This window comes from Aquarana catesbeiana, linkage group LG10, assembly GCF_042186555.1.
Source record: "Aquarana catesbeiana isolate 2022-GZ linkage group LG10, ASM4218655v1, whole genome shotgun sequence".
NCBI lineage: Eukaryota > Metazoa > Chordata > Amphibia > Anura > Ranidae > Aquarana > Aquarana catesbeiana.
This window is the reverse complement of record NC_133333.1, coordinates 188837127-188848466: the sequence shown is the minus strand read 5'-3', so window position 1 is coordinate 188848466 and position 11340 is coordinate 188837127.

Here is an 11340-nt window from a genome sequence, read left to right as displayed (position 1 = left end):
CAGTGAAGTGAATAGCCTCAGATGATACACAGATATGAAACAAATCTCCATACATAAGTTTTACTTGTATATCTGCTGTATTCAGCTTTCTACACTCTTTGGAACGTGCATATCATGTTAGAAATCTTTCTTCCTCTTTTTGCAATGGGTGGGGAGTCTGGACTTACACTCTGTGAGAGCTGATTGGAGAAAAGGCTCCACATAGGCAGAGGAACGAAGGAACATGCAGAGCTGAAGTAAGGATAGACAAGCTCAGTGCTTATCTTCCTCTAAGCTCCCTCACCGACACAATTTTTTAGCTCATGTTATCTCAGAAAACTTGTTAGAAATGACTCATGCTGATAACAGAGAAACAGAGCACCAGAGATAAACAGCACTTAGAGCTTTGGAGAGAGATAAGTAAACATTATGTGCTTTCCTGTATTGTTGGCACCTTAGCGGTATGCCAGTGCCTTGTTGCTATGATCATGAACAATGCTAGGGATTTATTGTATTTCAATTATTTTTATTAAGATATTTTTTTCACATAAAAACATACCATATCATTTAATTTAACAATTTAACAACCCTATATATATATAAACATTATATATATATATATATATATATATATATATATATATATATATATATATATATATATATATAAAACAAAACATATAATCACCATAATCGACATAGTTCATGGATCAATCTCATAGTACCTTCCAGAAAATATGTTAAATGTTTTCCACAGTCTCATTCCTCTCCCAACCCAAGAAGAGGATAAAAAAAAAAAGGGGAATCCGAACATATTAGTAAAGTGTGGTGTAGGAGATACTGTGTCAGCAAGATTTCAAGTGTCACTGATGTAACGGTGTGCGGTAATAATTTTGTCTACTTTTTTCTAGAAGGGAAGTACTTTGGAGCATGACCACCAGATGTGAATCAAAGTCCCCTCCTTCTGCTCACACCTCCAACAAAGGCTAGAGACAGTGGGATAGCACTTGTGGGAGACTGATCTTCTGTTGCCCCTTCCTCTCATTTTGTATGTAATATTTTGTTGTGTTTAGCTTATGTAATAAATTTTAACAAAAGCTGTAGCACAAAAATTTAATTTGAAATTTAAAAAAAAACATCTTTTAGGCCAGGTTCACACTGTAACCCGCTGCGGATCGCATAGGAGCACTGTGTGTCCCTGTTCCCCATTTCAGGGACGAATCAGGGCCATTTCTATGCCTGAATTTGGCCCTGAAACAGAGCCAAAGACGCACAGCGTTTCTGTGTAGTGCACTCCACAGCCGCAACAGAGATATCTGAACCGGCTCCATAGGGAGCCAGTCACATTCTCCTGCTATGCAAATTGGATGCGGGGAAACCTGCATCTAATTCGCATAGGTGCAAACCCGGCCTCACTGTTTATGCACCCTGATTGCCTTAAAATAATACAAAATGTTTTAATTAGGATTTAATATCTGGCCACTATCTATGTCTTAAGACCTGCGTTAGAAGCAGACAAAAATGTATTTTTGTTTATGCGATTATTCTGTTGTAAATCCTATGAGGGGAAGAAAGGAGAAAGAATGCCATACAAGACCAAGGACTTCTTTTTATGTCATTGTTTACAGAAAAGATTAACATTCTGAAAATATGTTGCAGCATGTATTCATTTCCTATAATCCATTTAAATTGTATAAGAACATGGAAGCTTTTTCTTTGTATGGACAAAGTACAAGGCTTTTATCAGAAAAGTGTACACTAGTTTAGATTTAACAAACAGGGCTAGCTGATCCTAAATGTTGGAAGTGACGACGGAGACCAATAAGGCAATTATGAGAACAAAGACTATTATAAACTTAAAGCACATCACTGCTGCTGTATATTATATGTTCACCAAATGAAAGTGGAGAGAGAAAAAGAGGCAGAGGGAGCAAACTGATAGCAGTTCAATTTAGGATGTATTATTAGGGAAGAAAGAAAAATAATTTAAAATGGTTAAGGGAAAGACAGGCCTTTTAAGTTATAGCTAGAGTCTCATTTTTTTTTTTTTTTTTTTTTTTTTTTGAAATGGAGAAAGTATTATTAGAGTAAATTCAAATGGAGGAGACACAAGCCAGGAGGAGGCTTGGTTGGCAGACTGTGAAATTACTTCAATTTGTCTGTTTGGTAACTGAATCCTTTGGCATTGTCTAGGGAAGCCAGTTAGAGGTAGGGAGTCAAACATGAGGTCAGAAAATAGCATGTAATTAATGAAAGAAGGGAATAGAAAACGAATCAGATGGACTTTAACACTATCTTGTTGAGGTTTCTGAGGTCTAAGTTAATAGGACTTCACCAACCCAGTCAGTATAATGGAATGAGAAAAGAAGTACAAAATCAATCACGACTTCTTTGTACACATTTATGTTCAAACTCTCCCAGGTCATAATGATGTGAGAACAAGAGATGAAGTTACAGTGAAATTATCCAGATTGCAAGACTTGTCTAAATGTCATAACCAATAACAGGCGATGGATACACAATTGTCTGAAACATCTGTGAAGCATTCAAACATCTGCCATTATGGGTTTACACTATAGTAATCTGATATATATATATATATATATATATATATATATTATATATATTTACAGTTTTTGTAAATATTTTATTATATCTTTTCATGTGACAACACTGAAGAAATATGAGGTGAATAAAAACACAAAGCGCTGTGATACTTATTAAAATTATGAAATAAATTATGTGAGGCTGCTATCAACCAAAAGTGTTCAGAATCACTCAAATGTATAAATAAATAAATTAAGAAATTGATGCGCTTCACTATGTTATCAATGATAATTGCATGAATCCATAAGACCCCCATACACAAATCATTCAGCAATTTTAAATATTGTGCAGAAAAGATACAAGTGCAATAAGTGCAAAATATGTAACTAAAATAGTTGTTCAGGAAGAAGATTGTAACTAAAATGCTGATCACACGTGTAAAAAATATATAACTGGTGTCTCAGTGTGTAAAATAGATCAGTTAAAGATAATTATTAGAATGATAATAAAATAAATGGCCACACTACTGATACACTTAATAAATAAATAAATATTAAGACAGCCAAGTCCAGAAGGAATATACAAAAGAGCAGTCACAATAGTGCCAGTATTTAAAAGTTCTAAAATCGCTTTAAAATTGCTTAATTGGAGTGCTTGTTAATCAATCTTGAATGACAATGTTATTCAGCTCCAACCTCATCAGATGTTATATTCTCCACCCACAATCATATATAAAGCAAGAAAAGAAGAAAAATATTTCATTGCACAATGCTCCATACAGACGGTACACCAGCAAAAATTTGCTATGAGAACCACTCACGTGCGCCCCATGTTAGAAAGGCATATGCAGATAAGATAAGCAGTCAGCCGCCACGGACGAGAGCAGAGTCACTGCAGTACACAGCTAGATGCTGACAGACTGCACAGTGCGTCCTAGGCTCCTCCCACGCGTTGCATCACGGTCACGTGACTTTTTCAAGGATAAACTCGAGACATCACGGTCTCAGATTTATAGCAACATGGCATCGCGGTTGCCATGGCTCCAGCGTGATTAGATCGAGTCATCATCCTGCTTTCTGCATATCATCAATTAATGGTTTAAAATCCTCTTTTATTATACATACAATTTGCAAAATAATATTCAATGGTAATAACAAAACCGCTCCATATACATAAAATAAGTTTAAACGTACACATTAGGGGATTACACTCGTTTGTTAAGCACCCTCCAGTGTTGTAACACTGGTATTGCACCACCACATAAAAGTACCTAACAGCAAGTCCCTAGCGTGGAACAGCTAAATACTTGTGATTAATATCTGTCGCCCTCTAGGGACGAGATCTCATTATGGCGCGTTAAATACATAAATATATATAATATGGAGTGACAAAAATAATTAAAAAATGTTTAAAAAATGATTAAAAATTATGTACAAAAATATTAAAATGTTTTAAAACCAGAACATTAATTCAAATACAATAAAATCTACTAATAAATGGAAGTAAGGAGTAAACCAACTATTACCTACAAAATGTTAGTGGACAATAGGACTAATGCAAGCAAATATATCAATATCCATAAAAATTAATTAAAATTAATCAATAAATTAAAAATCAGATATAAAACAATTAAGATCGAATTCAATATTCAAGCCATAAGGTTCAAGCGTACGCATCTGAAAAATCCATTTGGATTCATTCTTACTCAGTTCCATAATCTTATTGGAGCCCCTCCAGTGTGGTGTATATTTTTGAATTGCCCAGAACTTTAACCCCCTGGGATCTCTATTATGGCACATGTCAAAATGTTTTGAGACATTGTGCTTAGGGTAGCCTTTTTTGATATTCTGGATGTGTTCTCTTATTCGCTTCCACATTGGCCGTTTGGTTCTACCAATGTATTGAAGAGAGCAGGAACATTGTAGAACGTATACCACACCTTCCGTTCTGCATGATACAAAGTCCCTTATTTCAAATTCTTTTCTGGTGCTTGTTGATGAAAATTTCTGACATTTGTACCCATTTTGATTCGTATTTTTACAGGCATAACACCTTTTACAGGGAAAGAACCCTTTACCCTGGAAAAAAGATAAATCAGTTATTCTTTTCGGAGGATCCGGAACATTTTTGGCAATAATGTCCCTTAGTGTAGGGACTCGCCTATAGATAAATCTGGGTTTATCTGGGAGGATATTGCCCAGAGTAGCATCAACTTTTAAAAGAGACCAATGTTTCTTAATAATTCTTTCCATTCTCTTATGTTGTACACTAAAATCCATAATTAGAGGTATATCGTTTGTTATATCTTTTACCTTGGTTTTATCTTGGATCAATAAATCTCTTGAGGTTTGGTTTACTTCAGTGATTTTTTCTTTGATGAAATCTTTGTTGTAGCCTTTATCTTCAAACCTCTTCCCCATCCATTGAGCTTGTTTGAGGTACTCACTACTATCCGAACAATTTCTTCGTAAGCGAATGAATTGGCCTTTTGGAATATTAATTAGCCATGGCTCATAGTGGCAGCTAGTTACTGGTATATAGCTGTTCCTCTCCACCGGTTTGAAGAACGTTTTGGTACTCATAGTATTTCCCTTTAGTTCTATTTCTAGATCTAGGAACTGGATTTTCTTCTCACTAATTTGGTATTCAAGTTTAATATTTTTTTGGTTCATATTTAGCCGTTGAAAAAATTACACTAAACTGAATTCACTTCCTTTCCAAATAAGGATACAATCGTCAATAAATCTTTTATACAGTACCAGTTCATCTGGGGTATTCAAAAAAAAATGGCTTCCTCCTCCCATTTCGCCATGAATAGATTGGCTACACTTGGGGCATATTTAGCTCCCATTCCAATCCCTGTTAGTTGTCTAAAGTAGTTCTCTCTATACCAAAAGTAGTTATGTTGTATTCCAAAGGCAAGGCTTCTAAGAATAAATCTTTTTTGTTTAGAGATAAAGTGACTATATTGATCCATAGCCCACTTTGATGCTTCAATCGCATCGCTGTGCTCAATTATTGTGTACAATGAAGCTACATCAGTGGTAGCTATAATGTATTTCTCTTTAGGATCCAAAATGAGGGTTTCCAATATTTGTAACAAATGCTTAGTATCACGCAAATATGCTTTAGTGCTGGGTACTAAAGGTTGCAAAAATTGATAGTAGTGAGTACCTCAAACAAGCTCAATGGATGGGGAAGAGGTTTGAAGATAAAGGCTACAACAAAGATTTCATCAAAGAAAAAATCACTGAAGTAAACCAAACCTCAAGAGATTTATTGATCCAAGATAAAACCAAGGTAAAAGATATAACAAATGATATACCTCTAATTATGGATTTTAGTGTACAACATAAGAGAATGGAAAGAATTATTAAGAAACATTGGTCTCTTTTAAAAGCTGATGCTACTCTGGGCAATATCCTCCCAGATAAACCCAGATTTATCTATAGGCGAGTCCCTACACTAAGGGACATTATTGCCAAAAATGTTCCGGATCCTCCGAAAAGAATAACTGATTTATCTTTTTTCCAGGGTAAAGGGTACTTTCCCTGTAAAAGGTGTTATGCCTGTAAAAATACGAATCAAAATGGGCACAAATGTCAGAAATTTTCATCAACAAGATCCGGAAAAGAATTTGAAATAAGGGACTTTGTATCATGCAGAACGGAAGGTGTGGTATACGTTCTACAATGTTCCTGCTCTCTCCAATACATTGGTAGAACCAAACAGCCAATGTGGAAGCGAATAAGAGAACACATCCAGAATATCAAAAAAGGCTACCCTAAGCACAATGTCTCAAAACATTTTGACATGTGCCATAATAGAGATCCCAGGGGGTTAAAGTTCTGGGCAATTCAAAAATATACACCACACTGGAGGGGCTCCAATAAGATTAGGGAACTGAGTAAGAATGAATCCAAATGGATTTTTCAGATGCGTACGCTTGAACCTTATGGCTTGAATATTGAATTCGATCTTAATTGTTTTATATCTGATTTTTAATTTATTGATTAATTTTAATTAATTTTTATGGATATTGATATATTTGCTTGCATTAGTCCTATTGTCCACTAACATTTTGTAGGTAATAGTTCCTTTACTCCTTACTTCCATTTATTAGTAGATTTTATTGTATTTGAATTAATGTTCTGGTTTTAAAACATTTTAACATTTTTGTACATAATTTTTAATCATTTTTTAAACATTTTTTAATTATTTTTGTCACTCCATATTATATATATTTATGTATTTAACGCGCCATAATGAGATCTCGTCCCTAGAGGGCGACAGATATTAATCACAAGTATTTAGCTGTTCCATGCTAGGGACTTGCTGTTAGGTACTTTTATGTGGTGGTGCAATACCAGTGATACAACGAGTGTAATCCCCTAATGTGTACGTTTAAACTTATTTTATGTATATGGAGCGGTTTTGTTATTACCATTGAATATTATTTTGCAAATTGTATGTATAATAAAAGAGGATTTTAAACCATTAATTGGTGATATGCAGAAAGCAGGATGATGACTCGATCTAATCACGCTGGAGCCATGGCAACCGCAATGCCATGTTGCTATAAATCTGAGACCGTGATGTCTCGAGTTTATTGTTGAAAAAGTCACGTGACCGTGACGCAACGCGTGGGAGGATCCTAGGACGCACTGTGCAGTCTGTCAGCATCTAGCTGTGTACTGCATTGACTCTGCTCTCGTCCGTGGCGGCTGACTGCTTATCTTATCTGCATATGCCTTTCTAACATGGGGCGCACGTGAGTGGTTCTCACAGCAAATTTTTGCTGGTGTACCGTCTGTATGGAGCATTGCGCAATGAAATATTTTTCTTCTTTTATTGCTTTATATATGATTGCGGGTGGAGAATATAACATCTGATGAGGTTGGAGCTGAATAACATTGTCATTCAAGATTGATTAACAAGCACTCCAACTAAGCAATTTTAAAGCGATTTTAGAACTTTTAAATACTGGCACTATTGTGACTGCTCTTTTGTATATTCCTTCTGGACTTGGCTGTCTTAATATTTATTTATTTATTTATTTATTAAGTGTATCAGTATTGTGGCCATTTATTTTATTATCATTCTAATAATTATCTTTAACTGATCTATTTTACACACTGAGACACCAGTTATATATTTTTTACACGTGTGATCAGCATTTTAGTTACAATCTTCTTCCTGAACAACTAATTTAGTTACATATTTTGCACTTATATTTTTTCGCACAGTATCTTTTCTGCACAATATTTAAAATTGCTGAATGATTTGTGTATGGGGGTCTTATGGATTCATGCAATTATCATTGATAACATAATGAAGCGCATCAATTTCTTAATTTATTTATTAACACTGAAGAAATGACACTACAATATAAAGTAGTGAGTGTACAGCTTGTATAACATTGTAAATTTGCTGTCCCCTCAAAATAACTCAACACACAGCCATTAATATCTAAAGCTGAGGCTTTTTTAGCAAGGCAGTGGTTGTCTTGGAAGTGTCTTTGGGGTCGTCATCACGTTGTTATACTGCCCTGCTGCCCAGTCTCCCAGTGTCATTTCTTCAGTGTTGTCACTTGAAAAGATATGATAAAATATTTACAAAAATGTGAGGGGTGTACTCACTTTTGTGAGATACTGTATATATATATATATATATATATATATATATATATATATATATATATATATATATATATATATACAGTGATGTATATAAAATATATAATAAAGGGAAAACCTTTAGTAAAAACTCAAAGAAAAACGTGTTTGATAAACATAGAAACATAGGCGTGCACATGGGATGTCCAAGGTATGCTTGGGCACACCCTAATCACCATGCATGGTGCTGATTCCTCCTACTGCCCAGGCTTCCTATGCCCCACTGCTGGCTTCCCTCCTCTCCTCTCCCCAGCTGCTGTGGGGGATGTTTCAGGATGGAAAGTGGGGGAAGGGGCTAGTAAATATATAATTTGCTAGCACCTTTCTTTTCTAAATGAACAAAGTGAACACATTCACTGTGTTAATTCATAACTGAAGCATAGTAAGCTGTGTTTACTATGCTTCAGTTTGTGAATGAACAGGAAGCCACTCAGCACAGAGCACTTCCCATGCATTCACTGCCCCCGGGCAGCTGAGTCTGCATAGAAAGGATCGTGTGTTAGGGTGTGCACCCCAAAGCTCAAACCCAATAGGCTGGGCACACCTATGCTTAGAAAATAATGCATGATAATGAAAACACAACATTTGTAAATTGAAACAATAATGTCTTCTATTTTATTTTTGAATGATCATTTTGATCAAAAAAGCCAACTAGTTTGAACATATATATAGTTACATAGTTGGTAAAGTTGTAGACAATAGTCCGTCCAGTTCAACCTGATTTTGCAAGACTTGTTTATGTGTGTCAGTGTCGATGATCATTTCCCATATTCCTGTATGTTGTGTTCTCTAAGATGCACATCCAGGAGTCTTTTTAAAAATACCAATACTCCCCTCTGACACCACTACTTGTGGAAGAGAGTTCCATGTCCTTGTCGCCCTAACAGTGAAAACCCCCCTGTGCAGCTTAAGGATAAACTGCTTCTCCTCCAATCTCATTGTGTGGCCCCATGTCCTCTTACACTCCCTGAGACTTAATAGTTTTTTTCCTACGCTGGATTCACCATTGAGGCATTTGTAAGTCGATATCTCAAGCGTCTCTTTTCCAGAGAGAATAAATGTAGAGCTTCTAGTCGTTCCTCGAAATTGAGGTCCTCCAGCCCCCAGAACAGAGTTTTATAAAGTGGTAGAATTATAGTTTTATCTCTGGAGAATATCCCATTTTTTATGCATGCTAATATTCTGAAGGCTTTGGTAGCTGCAGCTTGACATTGCATGCTATTGCTCAATCTGTCATCTACTAGGACCCCCCAGATCTTTCACCATCCTTGATCCCCCCAGAGGTTCTCCTCCTAGTGAGTAGTTTGCATTTTATGTTTTTAGCCCCCAAGTGCATTACTTTACATTTCTCCACATTAAACTTCATTTACCATGTAGTTGCCCAATCCATTATTTTGTTCAGGTCTTCCTGTAAAATTTCTATATCCTGATGTGAAGTTTTTGCCTTGCTTATATTTGTGTTGTCCGCAAAAACTGAGATTGAGCTATGTATCCCATTGTCTATATCATTTATGAAGAAATTAAATAGAATTGGACCCAAGACAGAGCCTTGGGGTACCTCACTTACCACTCCAGACCAGTCTGAGTATACATTATTTACCACCACTCTTTGAACACATCCCTATAACCAGTTTTCTATCCAAGAACAAACCTTATGGCAGGGGCGTACCTAGAGCATTTGGCACCCAGGGCGGATCCTATATCTGACACCTCCTCCACGCACTCAGCCCCCTCATACCTGTACGCACTCTGCCCACCCACCTGTTTGCACTTAGCCCTCTCATACCTGTACGCACTAAGCCCATCCACCTGTACGCACTCAGCCCCCCTCATATCTGTACGCACTCAGCCCATCCACCTGTACACACTCAGCCCCCTCATACCTGTATGCACTCGGCCCCCTCATACCTGTACCCACTCAGCGCACCCACCTGAATGCACTCAGCCCACTCACCTGTACGCAGTCAGCCTTCTCATACCTGTACACACTCAGCCCCCTCATACCTGTACGCACACAGCCCCCTCATACCTGTATGCACTCAGCCCACCCATACCTGTACGCACTAAGTCCCTTCATACCTGTACGCACTCAGCCCCCTCATACCTGTATGCACTCAGCCCCCTCATACCTGTACGCACTCAGCCCCCTCTTATCTGTACGCACTCAGCCCACCCACCTGTACGCATAGCCCCCTCATACCTGTACGCACTCAGCCCACCCACCTGTACGCACTCAGCCCCCTCATACCTGTACACACTCAGCCCCCTCATACTTGAACGCACTCTGCCCATCCACCTGTATGCACTCAGGCCCCTCACACCTATACGCACTCAGCCCCCTCATACCTGTACGCACTCAGCCCCCTAATACCTGTACGCACTCAGCCCCCTCATACCTGTATGCACTCAGCCCCCTCATACCTGTACACACTCAGCCCCCTCATACCTGTACACACTCAACCCCCTCTTATCTGTACGCACTCAGCCCACCCACCTGTACGCATAGCCCCCTCATACCTGTACGCACTCAGCCCCCAAATACCTATACACACTCAGCCCCCTCATACTTGTATGCACTCTGACCACCCATCTGTATGCACTCAGGCCCCTCATACTTGTATGCAGTCTGACCACCCATCTGTATGCACTCAGCCCACCCACCTGTACACACTCAGCCCCCTCATACCAGTATGCACTCAGCCCCCTCATACCTGTACACACTCAGCCCACCCACCTGTACGCACTCAGCCCCCTCATACCTGTACGCACTCAGCCCCCTCATACCTGTACACACTCAACCCCCTCATACCTGTATGCACTCAGCCCCCTCATACCTGTACACACTCAGACCTCTCATACCTGTACACACTCAGCCCCCTCATACCTGTACACACTCAGCCCCCTCATACCTGTACACACTCAGCCCTCTCATACCTGTATGCACTCAGCCCCCTCATACCTATACACACTCAGCCCCCTCATACCTGTACACATTCAGCCCCCTCATACCTGTACACACTCAGCCCCCTCATACCTGTACACACTCAGCCCCCTCATACCTGTACACACTCAGCCCTCTCATACCTGTACACACTCAGCCCCCTCATACCTGTACACACTCAGCCCCCTCATACCTGTA